Genomic DNA, 15,265 nt, shown 5'->3' with positions numbered 1-15,265 from the left:
GCCATCAGCTTTCTGTTTTACATGAAATGACCACAGTCCTAATGCCAGACCGATTTGCAAAAATATGCTTCTGGTCACAAAGTGGGACAGAGATATAGGGTATAGATAGAACATGGGAAAACACATTGCAGTAATGTCATGCTGAAGGGTCAGTACAAACATCTCCATAAAAAATAATCACAAGTTATTGTAATTTGGAGTATGGCACTAAATTCATTTTCATGAACACTGCATTACTACAAATGAATAGGATGATAATCCATTTGTCTTTGCTTTGCTTTAACCAATATTATTCTAAAATAACAATTTTAAAAATAAAATTAAAATAACGATTTTAGAATAATATCAGTTAAAGCAAAGGCAAATGGATAATCATATTTTGATCTTATTATAATAAATGTTAATGAAGTTCCTTATTTAGCTATTGTCTAATGCACTTTGAAATATGGGGTAATTACTTTTAGCCAACATTAGCTCTTTGGTTAATCAATCCAAATGATTGCCAGAGAAGGGGTATTTTAAAAGACAGCAATTAGGATTTTGGTAAACTAATTTGGTTAAATTGTAGTTGAAGTTAAAAGTTATTTTAATCATATGACATAAAATCCTGAGTAAATGGTCATTTAATAATTAGTTCAGGCTGGGCGTGGTGACTCACACCTGTAATCCCAGCACTTTGGGAGGCTGAGATGGGTGGATCACAAGGTCAGGAGTTCGAGACTGGCCTGACCAACGTCGTGAAACCCCATCTCTACTAAAAATACAAAAAAATTAGTTGGGCGTGGTGGCGTGTGCCTGTAATCCCAGCTACTCAGGAGGCTGAGGCAGTAAAATCGCTTGAATCTGGGAGGTGGAGGTTGCAGTGAGCTGAGATCATGCCACTGCACTCCAGCCTTGGGGACAGAGCAAGACTCCATCTCAAAAAAAAAAAAAGAAAAGAAAAAAAAATTAGTTCAAATTTTGCTTGCTACCAATAAAGTATTTGAAGTTTCTATTGAGTAAATGCAAAGTTTGATTGTTTCATTCAATCAATCTTGTCAGTGCCTCTTTTCCTGAACATTTTGCAAAGGAATCTAGATAATCTAAAATAAATGGAATTGAGTACTCGTGGGTGGGAGATTTGACTGCAAAATGGACTCCTCAGAGTGTGTTTACTTATAAAACTATGACAAAGCCTTTTAAAATTCATACACAAAATGGTGTGATACAATTGTCTAAGACTTTATTACAATGGGTAGATCCAAATATCTTGAAGTAAAAATAGATCAAATGTCAAAACATGCCAAAACTATTATATCAGCAGCTTTCATCATTGTTAATATTTTATGGAATGAAAATATTCCTTATGCCTCTGTCAGAAGCCTTCTTGAATCTTGACCTAATTTGTTGGGATAATTTAAGAATTTAAAACTTGCTGTTTCTCTCTCTGGCTAGTTTAATTCATCATTTAGCTCTCTACAAGACTAAAGACACACAGCAAAAATAGCTCTTACATATCAACATTTAAATGAAAACAGCCTCTATATCATGCAGAGTGGAGAATTTGCTAATCAAATGTTTGCTGGGGCAATACTTATAGGAATATAGTAAAGAGCATCTGACCAAGTGTTAATGCTTTGTAGGAAAAGAAATGATGTTATTTGCTTTAGATATAAAGTCATTTCTTTTTAAAAATTAGCCTATTTAATGCATGGGAGATTGCCATATTCCTTCATTTAATGTTGCATTCTCTATAATGATTTCTGATTACCAAAATGCATAGTACAAATGCTAATCAGGACCCTTTTCACAACAAGTGCGGATGCTGAGTGCCTCCTACGAGTTTAATCACAGTGTGTGATTCACACAGTAATGGGTCATAATTGCCCCCCACCAAGTTGTCTTGAGGGTCTTGCTTCATTTTATTACCACTGGACCTTATCAACCATTGAAATCCACCACAGTTGCCTTGAAGGTTGCAACCAATCTTTACATGCATAATTATTTCCAAATAAGGATGCCCAAGAAGGGTGAAGGATTGTATTTGTTCTCTCCCCAGTTTTACAATAAATTAAAAAATGAATAGCAGTATTTATATAATTTTATATTACCTTTCACTTTTCTTTTACTTGAAAAACAGGCTGATTGCCATCTCTCCAGGTAATTAAATCTAGTTGATAGCTTATGTACAGATGCATTAGAAAGCTTTTTATTTCTGTTAGCTTAAGACATCCTGGGGTTCATTTTCTCTGTGATACCTGGGGAGCTACACATATAAATCATTGTCACTTTAGAGAATAGCAGGCTCCATCATTTCTTCTTTAAATCAAACTTCAAAGATTCCAAACTTTGCAATTGACTGCTTCAGATTATTAGGAGTAGACTGGATGGCTGTTCTTCCCCAGAGGGGACTACAGTGTCTCCTTGCAGGACTGGCTGTGCATAGTTAGAGTAAATGGCTGCCTAGGTTATGTATTGTGATTACTTCCCCTTTAAATAACTATCTCCCACCTAGACACCTGTACAGTTGACTATATATTTTATAATTAAAAAGAACATTGTTTCACTTTAGTGTAGATGTTCAACAGTTTCTTTTTTTTTTTTTTTTTTTTTTTGAGACGGAGTCTTGCTGTGTCACCCAGGCTGGAGTGCAGTGGCCGGATCTCAGCTCATTGCAAGCTCCGCCTCCCGGGTTTTTACGCCATTCTCCTGCCTCAGCCTCCCGAGTAGCTGGGACTACAGGCGCCCACCACCTCGCCCGGCTAGTTTTTTGTATTTTTTAGAAGAGACGGGGTTTCACTGTGTTAGCCAGGATGGTCTCGAACTCCTGACCTCGTGATCCGCCCGTCTCGGCCTCCCAAAGTGCTGGGATTACAGGCTTGAGCCACCGCGCCCGGCCTATTCAACAGTTTCTTGATGCCTAAAGTTGTTTTAACAAGCACAAGCTATTTGTGTTCCAAAATTAGAGAAATTAGGCCATGGATATTTACTAAGAACCTACTATGTGCCAGTCATCATCTAAGGTCTTTGGAAAATAGCAGTGAGCAGGAAAGGTCCCTATTCTCAGGGATCTTATAGGCTAGCGAGAGTAGTGATAACACAAATAAGTAACATAGCAACTTAAATTGATGATAAGGTGTAAATGAAGGGAAGATTTGTTGGGGTTGGGGTGGGGAGAAAACACAGGACTACTAAATTGGAGAGAATGAATGAATTATGGGAAAGTAAAACACATGCCAGACCCAGTACGGTGGCTCATACCTGTAACCCCAGCATTCAGGGAGGTCGATGCAGGTGGATCACTTGAGGTCAGGAGTTCGTGACCAGCCTTGCCAACATGGTGAAACCCTGTCTCTACTAAAAATACAAAAATTAGATGGATGTGGTGGCGCTTGCCTGTAGTCCCAGCTACTCAGGAAGCTGAGGCAGGAGAATCACTTGAACCGGGGAGGCGGAGGTTGCAGTGAGCCGAGATCACAGCACTACACTCCAGCTTGGGCAACAGAGCAAGACTCTGTCTCAAACAACGCAACAACAACAGAGCAACACTCTGTCTCAAACAACACAACAACAAAAACAAACCACATGACCAAAAGAAGGGAAATACAAAGACAATTACCTTCTTAAGAGGTTTGCCTCAGAGTCACTCTATTTATTTTTCTTTCTAATTGGGCAATAGCAGGATTTTAGCTAGGCTTTGGGATTCTGATTTCTTTTCTTTCTTTTTTTGTTATCAAGAGTATTGCTAGTGGTTGCTCAAAAAGTTTAGCGTAGAATTTCCAAAAGATGCAACCAATCCACTCCTAGGTATATATCCGAAATAATGGAAAGGAGTTACTTAAATCCGTGTATAGGCATGTTCATTGCAGCCCTATTCACAACAACCAAAAGGAAGAAACAGCTCAAATATCTATCAGTGAAGGATTGGATGAACAAATTGCAGTATGTGTATAAATATATACACACACACGTATGTATATATATATAAATATTATTCAGCCATAGAAAGGGATAAAGGATTGAGACATGAAAACATGCTAAGCATGAGAAGCCAGACAGATAAGACTACATATTGAATGTTTCCATTCATGCACTATCTAGAATAGGTAAAATCCATAGAGATAGAAAACAGATTGGTTGTTGCCAGGGATTAGGAGCAAGAAAGAATGAGGAGTAACTCCTTGATGGGTATGGATTGTCCTTTTGGAGTAGCAAAAATATTTTGGAACTTCATAGAGATGATGGTTCTATAACATTTTGAATATGCTAAATGCCATTGAATTGTATACTTTAAAGTGGTAAATTTTATGTTAGATGAATTTAGTCTCAATAATAAAAAAAGAATATTGCAACATGTTTACTCCAGGAGAAGGTAAGCACAATGATATGGAACGCTGTGTTATACCCTTGTTAATTTATTCATTCATTTTCCCCCCATATTCATTGTGTACCATTTGCCAGACATTTGTACTATGTGTCACCAAGAAAGACTTAGTTAGTTGGTGTCTTTGTAGACACTGTCTAGCATGGGATCCAGACAAATGTAAGCATTTTCTATGGACCATAGAAGCTTTCCTTTTTCCATTGTCTATCTCACGCTTTTACAGGTTAACAATATATTTTGTAATTAAAAAGAACATGTTTTTTACTTTAGTGCAGATATGCAAGAGGTGTTTCCTCAAATAGCAATACTGAAAGTAGGATGTCTCAATCACTTCTTTAAATTCAGCACTGAATCCTCCATGTTATTAAACACAATGGATATTCGGGTTACTAAAGGTTTGTCTATACAGCACAAGTATTTGTAGATATACAGCTACGACCCCTATTTTATCAAAATCGACAGCGCTCAGTTTTTTACCCAAATGCTTTCTACAGAGAATTTGTTCAGCAAGTTCTACAGTCAAAACAGGGAAATGCTGCATGTAATATTCTAATATTCTTATATTATGAAGCTCTAGCATATAGCAGCATTCTATACCCTCTGAAGAACTGTGCAGAAATACATTTATTTTACTCTAAGATTTCATAAGGGTATTTGACCACAGGATTTTTCTTTTTCCATAAAACACTTGTTATTACCTGACAGAATTAATATTATACAGGACACATAGTGTGAAATGCAGTTTTAGATCTCTGAAACTCTTCAATGTGTTAGCCTTGCCTTTATAGCCAAATAATTCATGGAGTAGTGATCACAAAATAGAGTATTGCTCCTGTACACTTAGTTGGCTTCATTTTTCTACACTTATGACTTCTGAGATTTTTTTTTTTTTAAATTTTAGAGACATGGTCTCACTCTGTCACCCAGGTTGGAGTGCAGTGGTGTGAACTTGGTTCACTGCAACCTCTGCCTCTTGGGCTCAAGTCATCCTCCCTCCTCAGCCTCCAAAGTAGCTGGGACTACGGGCATACACCACCACGTCTGGCTAATTTTTGTATTTTTTTGTAGAGACAAGGTTTTGCCATGTTGCCCAGGCTGGTCTTAAACTCCTGGGCTCAAGTAATCCACCCACCTCAGCCTCCCAAAGTGCTGGGATTACAGGCATGAGCCCCCGTGCCCGATGCTGAGATTATATTACTAATTATTTTGTGTACTCCCTGTCTCTTTCTCTAGAGCATAAGCACTATAAATGTAGGGATGTCTCATGTTTTATTCACTGATGTATCTCCAGTGTCTAGAACAATGCCTGGCATGTAATAGGTCTACATATGTTTCTGTTGAATGAATGAGTGAAGTGGGTGCAAAAAAATACCTATTGAGTTTTTGGCTGATTTTTTAATACATTAATCTTATGTTCTTGTTCTGCTAAAGGGAGAATGGAGCAGATATGTACTGTAATCAGAAGGGTTTAACAAGATTCTGAAAAAAGAGCAATTTCACTCACCATTTGGAATAGACCATTTTTTGTTGATACTATAACAGATAATAATATTAATATTAATAAAAATACCAAGAGAATATAAACTGCCAAGAACATCTTGGACAGTAAATGAGACAGGATTGGATTTATTGTCTGTCCATTAAGTCTATTTTAATTTATGAGTAAAGCATTGGAGAGGGTCTGGGTAACCTGATATTTTCACCAACAAAGCATGGTAAAAGCAACCACAATCATTGACTACATGAGCCAAATCCAAGTCCAACTCTTCTGTTAAGAAGCTGGGTAAATCACTGTGTAACTCACTTTTCTAGGCCTCTGTTTCGTTATCTGTGAAATAAGCAGACTGGACTAACATATTTTGAAGGTACCTTCTGTATTTAACTTTCCATGATTCCCACAGTTCTGGATCCATTATTTTCCTCCTTTATAAATCAGTCTCTCCAACTGCTTACTTTTCATCACAACTGTTTTGAATTCTTTCTCTGTGGCTACATTTTGAGTCTCTTAGGAACTGACTTCAATAGGCTATTATTTGGATTCACTGAGTCCTTGTTGTTATTCTGAGGTCAGCTTCTGCCCACTCATTTGCCATCCATCACCAGTCTCCAGACCTTCCAAACAAAACCTATTGAATACATCATCACTTTCTAGGGTCAGGATGAGGGTCAAACATCCCTAAAAGCACATTTCCCACCAATTGGCACTTGGGGTGCAGACTCTCATCACTCAAAGTCCCAAATCAAGTAAGTCCTGAGGGATCTGCTGGGGAAATCAGTCAGATTGTCAGTTTTCTCATTGCATTCCTGGCCATTCAGTTTATGGAGAGAGTCTGAGTGATGCGTGTAGATTAAACCAGGCCTCCTTCTTTTACAGTTCTTTAGAGTCTGGGTCAATCTTGTCTCCCCAAGGGAGCCTCAGTTCTGCTTCCTCTTGGTTAAGATCCTTGGGCTCTCTAACCCCGGGGTCCTAAGCCTCTGTTATCTTTTTATGTTTCTTTCTTCCAGGAATCTTCTAGGACTGGGTTTACTAAGAGTCATCCACAACCTCAGGCTTGAGCTTTTCTTGTAGCACCGTCCAAGTGGGAGGGGAGGAAGACAGCATGGAGCTGGAGAAGCTGCAGAAGCTGCATGAATGTCTATTTTGTAGCTACATTCTCTTCTCTGTTGTCTCCCAGTGAAAAAGGTCCTTGAGACAAAATTACTTCTTTTCAGTGAGTTACATGGAGGAAGTTTCATGGATTCAGTTGTTGGTGTGAATGTTAAATTAAATGTTAATGTTAAATCAGTATGTTAAAATGAGAACTCTTCTAAATATATGTGGGGAGAAAAACCTGATGCAGTAAAAACTCCTTTAGAATAGTGTGTTTCTTGTTAAATACCAAAAATTAGCACCATTTTGCTGATCCTAAAACATGAAGTTTAAGGCCAAAACATTTTTAGATTCCCACAATGGATTTTTCAGAGTTCTTACAAACATTATCATACACTCTCATATAGTCTAAAATAATTAAACGGAAGTTCTTGGAGCTATCTTGCCAAGGTCATTTGGAGATTATTTCTTGAGCTGCTTTGAAATAATGAAAAAAATTGTAATGTGAATTGTAATTACTTAGAACACTGTAGAATAAAGCTACAGTAAATTCCTTCACAGTTGAACTAAACTGTTTAACACATGGAATGTCTAATTGACAATTCTGTACCAAAGTGTAAATTTGTCAAGGAAGGATACACAACAAGTTTTTTTTAACATCTCAGTGAGTGCTGTTGTGATTTGGATCTATTACTTCTGAATATTGCATGAAGCTGACAAGCACTTGTCATTTAAAGACCACATGGAGGCATTTAGTTTTCCATTTAGACATAATAACACATTATGCAAATAAGCTTGCAAAGGAAAGCTGGAGGCTGACATGAAATAAACTGTCAAACACAAGTTGCTAATAAGTGAACATTTCTTTATAGATTGTCTTAATTTGGGGAGTTGAAAAATACATTTGGCTGTGGTGGATCAGGAACCTTACTATGGTGGTACATAGTGGAGGTTTCAGTTGTTGGCTTTGCAACAACATTCCTTCCCGGCAATTATGGCAAGAGGTTTTAGTTTAAGAAAAACTCTCAAAACTTACATTTTATAAAAGAGGTTTATAAGTAAATTGTATTCCCACATTTTCATGGTTTAGAGATACCCTAGTTGGATTTATTCTCATGTGATTTTTCACTCCTCAATTTTGGGCTGTCCTGTAATAGGTCTAATACTTTCAATTTGATCTAGATAACAGATTATTGGAATTCAAAGGAGTTTTTGACATTTGTAATTTTAACTAGGCAGGATTTCTCAGAGAACACATCCAAATCTCCTGGAAGCCTTCTTAAAAATGCATATTCCTGGAAGCCTTATTACAAATACATATTCCAGAGTACCAACCAAGACTGACCTAATCAGAATTTCTGGGAGTAGGACTTATTAATTTGCATTTTTGAAAAGTAGCCCAGTAATTCTTGTGCTCAATAGAGTTTGAGTAACTCTGGACTAGATAGTCCTTGAAGGCCCATCACAAGTACAATTTTAAGACCCCTAAAGGTGGAATTAGTGTTTCAAATCAGGTGTAGGATGAAGTTGGGGACTGATTTATTTCTGGTGAGTCTGGCTCAAGATGCAGCGTTTGCCACTCAGTGAGCTGCACTCTACATCTGTCCTCAATGTAACAGTAACTCCAATGATGTAATATAAGATGGCACAAGTATACATATGTAACAAACCTGCACGTTATGCACATGTACCCTACAACTTAAAGTATAATAATAATAAATAAATTAAAAAAAAAAAAAAAAAAGGAACACAACCAGAGCTATTTCTCTGTGACAGCGGCCCCTAGGGGCAGACCTGGAGGTGGGACGGATATCAGAAGTAGGGGAATGTGGCTGGAAAAGGGGGAAGGTCTAAGTGCAGAGACAGAGCAGGGGCTGCTTAGCCTCCTGCCTTCATCTAATCTCTGCCCAGAAGTAATCTTGAGGGCTTTTGGTAATTTTTTTTTTTTTTTTTTTTTTTTTTTTTTTTTTTTTTTTTTTTTTTAGACAGAGTCTCGCTCTGTCGCCCAGGCTGGAGTGCAGTGGCCGGATCTCAGCTCACTGCAAGCTCCGCCTCCCGGGTTCACGCCATTCTCCTGCCTCAGCCTCCCGAGTAGCTGGAACTACAGGCGCCCGCCACCTCGCCCGGCTAGTTTTTTGCATTTTTTAGTAGAGACGGGGTTTCACCGTATTAGCCAGGATGGTCTCGATCTTCTGACCTCGTGATCCGCCCGTCTCGGCCTCCCAAAGTGCTGGGATTACAGGCTTGAGCCACCGCGCCCGGCCAGCCTTTTTTTTTTTCCCAAAGAACATAGAAAAGATAGCAAAAGTTTCCTTCTGGCCTGGTGTGGCGGTTTATGCCTGTAACCCTGGCACTTTGGGAGGCTAAGGCAGGACGATTGCTCGAACCTAGGAATTTTTTCTTTCTTTCTTTCTTTTTTTCTTTTCTTTTCTTTTTTGAGACAGAGTCTTGCTCTGTCGCCAGGCTGGAGTGCAGTGGCGTGATTTCCGCTCATTGCAACCTCCGCCTCCCGGGTGCAAGTGATTCTCCTGCCTCAGCCTCCCAAGTAGCTGGGACTACAGGCACGCATCAGCAAGCCCAACTAATTTTTTTGTATTTTTAGTAGAGATGAGGTTTCACCGTGTTGTCCAGGATGGTCTCAATCTCTTGACCTCGTGATCCACCCGCCTCAGGCTCCCAAAGTGCTGGGATTACAGGCCTGAGCCACTGTGCCCAGCCACGCCTAGGATTTCCAGGACCAGCCTGGGGAACATAGTGAGATCCCATCTCTAAAAAATAAAAATAAAAATTAGCTGGTGTGGCGACATGCACCTTTGTCCCAGCTACTCAGAGGCTGAAGTGGGAGGATTGCTTGAGCCCAGAGGGTCAAGGCTGCAGTGAGCCATGATTGTACCACTGAACTCCAGCCTGAGCCATGATTGATTGTACCACTGAACCCCAGCCTGGACAACAGAGTGAGATCCTGTCTCAAAAAATAAAAAATAAAAATATTTCCATCATTGCCTTAAATTAATTAGGAGAGCATTAGATTGAAGCAGCTCCAGGGCTCTGAGTTTCTACCTAAGCAAACTGAAACCCAACTCAGTATAACTATTCTAGAAAAGCAAAACTTAAGCTTAACTAATCAGAAACCACTAACCTCTAGCTAGTGACTTCCTAGTGGAATGATGGAAATAAGGTTGCTGTTGCACTTTAACCAATCAAATAATTTATTGGTCTTGCTTCTGATCATAAAAGCCTTCCTCTTGTGCCCTTGGGCTGAGCCTCTGAAACATTTCTGGTTTGGAGCCACCTGATTCCTAAATCATTGTCTACTCAAGTAAACTCTTTAAAATGTTAGTGTGCATAAATTTATTTTTCAACACCCCTCAGACTTCCTTTTGAACCCATTAACTATCAAAACAGGAACACTTTTCTATTCCCTGACACTGCTGAGCTGTTGCTTAGTTAGCTGTGAGTTCAGACGTTAATGGATTCAGTTCTGCATCCAGTTTAGACTTTTGAATTAGCTCAAATTTTTGTCCACTGTTCAGGTGCTTGAAAAAACATTTGCTTTACCTGCCACCTCTCATATGGAGGCATCCTGTTGTGTTTCTAATGCTGAAGTGTAGTTGTCGTTTCTTTTAATTCCAATCTCCTGTCTGCCTTAGCGCCCCAATCTACATATTGACAAAGACTCCCTGACTGAACTTTAGTCATGTTCCTCTGAGCCCTCTTCTCTACTGGACCTTGGCTTTGGTCCCTGTCTTTGCTGGGTTTGCATAGCCCACTTGTAGCAAGAATCCTCCTGAATCAATTTAGGGAGAAAGACTCACCCTCAATATTTGATCAAATTTTTCATACCCCAACCTTGATATCTTATCACCCTGGCTTGCCTTCAGCAATAATTTTGTTAAATTGGTTTAGAAAGAATCTTTCCACCCTTGATGACTTCTTATAGTATTTTCCATTCACTGACCTCCTCATTCTGCTTGTTGGCTATGAATCTCCATTTGTCTTTGCTGTATTCAGTTCTATCCTATAGTCTCTTTTCCCCTATTGCAATATTTTATTAATAAAATCTGTTTTAACGTCTCTAATTACTGTCTGGCTGAGATTTTCTTTAACAGCTACAATGCTCAAACTTGGATGGAATCAGATTGCTGATTGAACCCCCAGGTCTCTCACTCAAGACCCACACCTTTAATGTCTTTCAGGAGGCCTTAGTGAGTCCTACTCTGGAGCCAGTGCTCCAGACCACTGTCCACTGAAGCACAGAAAGGACAGGTTTTGATTCTTAAGACTCTGAGTATGCTATCTTTGTCTGAAAGGTTATCTCCTAGGCTGGAAGTTCTTCCTGGCTTCTTGTTTCAAGTGGAGATTCACTCCTTGACTCCTCAGCTAGAAAATTATTTTTTTTCTGACTCTTTTTGTGGCTTCTCTGTTCTATTTCATCCTGTTTCTCCCATAGGAAACATTGTGTCTACTAAAACTCAACCACCTCCTCAAACCCTCCTTAATGCTCCTTTCTTGTTGGCATAATTTTATTAAGAATAATTTGGAACTTCATTCACTTATTACCTACTCACATTTAAGCTCATTTAAGGCCTCTTCTCTTTTCCCCTTTCTCTCCTTTACTACCTTCGATCTTCCCATCAGCTTTCTTGAATACTGTGATATGTCCCTCTTGAAAGACCCTACATCCTCTATTTCTCTGTGTGCTCCTGCCAGACTTTTCCCTCTCCAGTCCAGCTGCTCAACTCTCCACAGTCACTTGAACTTTAGGTACCTTGTCCCCATAGAGGACTCTCAAGAGATTTAGGAGCCCCCAACACAACCACCTGAAGCTTAAAAGAGAGAGAGAGAAAAAAAGGGCTTATTTAAAACAGGCTCAATATTTCCCCAGCTCAGATGGACTTTGGAAACAACCAATCACTTAGTATTTCCAAAAGATCCAGTACCCAAAATTTAGTCTACAGCCTCCATAAGATTACATATCAAAGCAAATGAAAATCTTAAGAGTTTCCTCTATAAATAGTGGTAAAAAGAATTCGTTGTCATATTAAGCAGGTCATCTTAATTTGTTTTATCTGCCAAAAACACAATTCAGAGAAAGACGAGAGCCAACTATCATACATAAACCAGTGAGTTTTGTATTATTGCATTTACCTACATCATGGTTAAAATTTTAGAATGAAATGTCTGAGGTCTCCATTTGTGTCTGCCTGTATGTTTATATGTGCATGTATGTAGGTTATGTCTATGTGATATTTTTCTCCCTCCCGATGGTAGTAACAAGTTTATTTATAAAATTGCTTTAAAACAACTGTTCAAATTGGCTGAAGGCTAAGTAATTATGTATTAGAAATGAAGTACTCTTACAACTCAAGTAATATAGAAAGTAACCCAAATCGTTTTCAAATTTAAGTGATTTGAGTAGGACTACTGATATAGTTTGGATATTTGTCCCCTTCAAAATCTTATGTTGAAATGTGGTCCCCAGTGTGGGAGCTGGGGTTTGGTGGGAAGTGTTTGATCATGTGAACAGATCCCTCATGAATAGCTTGGTACCCTTACCACAATAATGAATTCACCCAAGATCTGATTGTTAAAGAGACTGGGACCTCTCCTCTCTCTTGATCCCTCTCTCATCATTTGACATGCTGGCTCCCCTTCCCTTTCACCTTGAGTGGAAGCTTCCCGAGGCCTCACCAGAAGCAGATACCAGCACTATGTTTCCTGTGCAGTCTGCAGAACTGTGAGCCAAAATAAACCTCTTTTCTTTATAAATTACCTAGCCTCAGGTATTCCTTTATAGCAATGTAAGATGGACTAATACAACTAGTTTGGTTTTGTAAGTTTAATAAAAATAGGCATGCCTTTTGAGTTATCAGAATAAAGTGTAATATGAGCACGTATTTTTATCCTACTTGGGTTTACTAGTCAAATAAGGTGATATTATAGCTACCAGATATTTAAGACGATAAAAACTATAAATTCAACCTAAGAACAAGTGGACAAGTAAAGATGGAGCAAAGGTGAATATAAATGGCTCAATATATATATATCAAAGCACAGTAGGAAATAAAACATAGGCACATGTATTTAATTTTTAAGATTGCTTTCTATTGTGATTATTTTGATGCTTTCCTAACATGCATGTATTATAAAAATAGTTACCAGGGAAATGACTCAAAATGAAGACTAGCTTTGTTTAATGTCTCATAAAATTTTCATGAACAATCTAAGCATAATTTTTTAGGAACATGTATTAAGTTGACACAAGTGGAATAAAAGTTTTATGAGGAGACTTTTCTATAATAATTATGTTTTATAGTATCTATAAACTAAAAATAGTTTCAAAATCATTTTAGTAATGTGCAATCTTTGACCTATGCTAAAGTAAATTATGTAATAAATATTTATTATTAATTTATAAGATAAATTACTAAAACACTGACTGATAAGAATAAGTTTAAATTTATTATGAAGTTGTAGAAGGTTTACAGAAAAGGAAGTCAGGGAAAAGTGATCTCATATGGTCAAACTAAATTTGATGGACTTATTTATAAGGTTTTTTTGGATTAAGTGTTTTTAGAATATTGGTCTGCTCTTAATATTATATTATAAAAGGTTTTTCTCTACCTTTTGAGAAAAATCTACCTAGGAAACAAACATTTTGTGCCTTATCAGAATAATTTCTTGTATTTTTTGTCAACTTTTATCATGCTCTTGACTATTTAAGAGAACCAAATTTCTCACCTTTTTCTTTTTTTTTTTTTGAGGGAGAGTTTCACTCTGTCACCCAAGCTGGAGTGCATTGGCACAATCTTGGTTCACTACAACTTCCACCTCCTGGATTCAAGCAATTCTCCTTCCTCAGCCTCCTGAGTAGCTGGGACTATAGGCATGCACCACCACACCTGGCTAATTTTGTATTGTTAGTAGAGACGGGGGTTTCACCATGTTGGTTAGGCTGGTCTCGAACTCCTGACCTCAGGTGATCCTCCCACCTCTGCCTCCCAAAGTGTGGGATTACAGGCATGATCCACTGCACCCGGCCAAGTTTCTCACTTTTAAAAGAGCTAAGATTGGCCAGGCACACTGCTCACATCTGTAATCCCAGCACTTTGGGAGGCTGAGGTGGGTGGATCACTTGTGGTCAGGAGTTCGAGACCTGCCTGGCAAACATGGTGAAATCCCATCCGTACTAAAAGTACAAAATTAGCCAGGCGTGGTGGTGGGTGCCTGCAATCCCAGTTACTTGGGAGGCTGAGGCAGGAGAATTGCTTGAATCCGGGAGGTGGAGGTTGCAGTGAGCCAAGATCACACCACTGCACTCTAGCCTGGTGACAGAGTGAGACCTTGTCTCAATAAATAAATAAATAAATAAATAAATAAAAATAAAATAAAAGAACTAAGATTTTTTTACAATTGTGTTACCTCCTATAGCTACTTTTGAAATCTTGTATTATCACTTTGGTTAAATAGGTATTTAAGTACTGTTTCACAGTGACTTAGGATCTTATTTAGTTAAGTGTTCAAGACTTTTGACACTTTTGATATATTTCTTCTTTTTTTTTTGACAATTGTTACTTAGTTTTTATTTCATAATCATAAACTTAACTCTGCAATCCAGCTAGGCATGGGAGAGAACAAGGAAAACATGGAACCCAAAGGGAACTGCAGCGAGAGCACAAAGATTCTAGGATACTGCGAGCAAATGGGGTGGAGGGGTGCTCTCCTGAGCTACAGAAGGAATGGTCTGGTGGTTAAGATAAAACACAAGTCAAACTTATTCGAGTTGTCCACAGTCAGCAATGGTGATCTTCTTGCTGGTCTTGCCATTCCTGGACCCAAAGCGCTCCATGGCCTCCACAATATTCATGCCTTCTTTCACTTTGCCGAAGACCACATGCCTGCCATCCAACCACTCAGTCTTGGCAGTGCAGATGAAAAACTGGGAACCATTTGTGTTGGGTCCAGCGTTTGCCATGGACAAGATGCCAGGACCTGTATGCTTTAGGATGAAGTTCTCATCTTCAAATTTCTCCCCATAGATGGACTTGCCACCAGTGCCATTATGGCGTGTGAAGTCACCACCCTGACACATAAACCCTGGAATAATTCTGTGAAAGCAGGAACCCTTATAACCAAATCCTTTCTCTCCAGTGCTCAGAGCACGAAAATTTTCTGCTGTCTTTGGAAACTTGTCTGCAAACAGCTCGAAGGAGACGCGGCCCAAGGGCTCGCCGTCGACGGCAATGTCGAAGAACACGGTAGGGTTGACCATGGCTAGTAGTACAGGACTTTCCTCGGCGGCAGCGTCTGCA

The 15,265-nt window shown here is 38.8% G+C and overlaps 1 pseudogene across 3 annotated transcripts; it reads right to left on the bottom strand.

Moving 5' to 3' along the window:
* Nucleotides 1–552: 552 nt before the first annotated feature.
* On the bottom strand, nucleotides 553–15,265 carry LOC112605164 (annotated as a pseudogene). Of its 3 annotated transcripts, none has more exons than XR_003115364.1 (3): nucleotides 14,533–15,265; nucleotides 1,145–1,147; nucleotides 553–564 (listed from the first exon to the last, which is right to left on the bottom strand). The product of XR_003115364.1 is annotated as a peptidyl-prolyl cis-trans isomerase A pseudogene, transcript variant X2 (transcript). The 3 variants fall into 3 exon arrangements; XR_003115366.1 differs by lacking the exons at nucleotides 553–564; nucleotides 1,145–1,147 and adding exons at nucleotides 6,156–6,166; nucleotides 6,407–6,409 and having other exon boundaries at nucleotides 14,548–15,265; XR_003115362.1 differs by lacking the exons at nucleotides 553–564; nucleotides 1,145–1,147 and having other exon boundaries at nucleotides 14,518–15,265.

Source organism: Theropithecus gelada, chromosome 1 (genome assembly GCF_003255815.1).
Source record: "Theropithecus gelada isolate Dixy chromosome 1, Tgel_1.0, whole genome shotgun sequence".
NCBI classification, from domain to species: Eukaryota; Metazoa; Chordata; class Mammalia; order Primates; family Cercopithecidae; genus Theropithecus; species Theropithecus gelada.
This window is presented reverse-complemented; position numbering and strand designations above follow the sequence as displayed.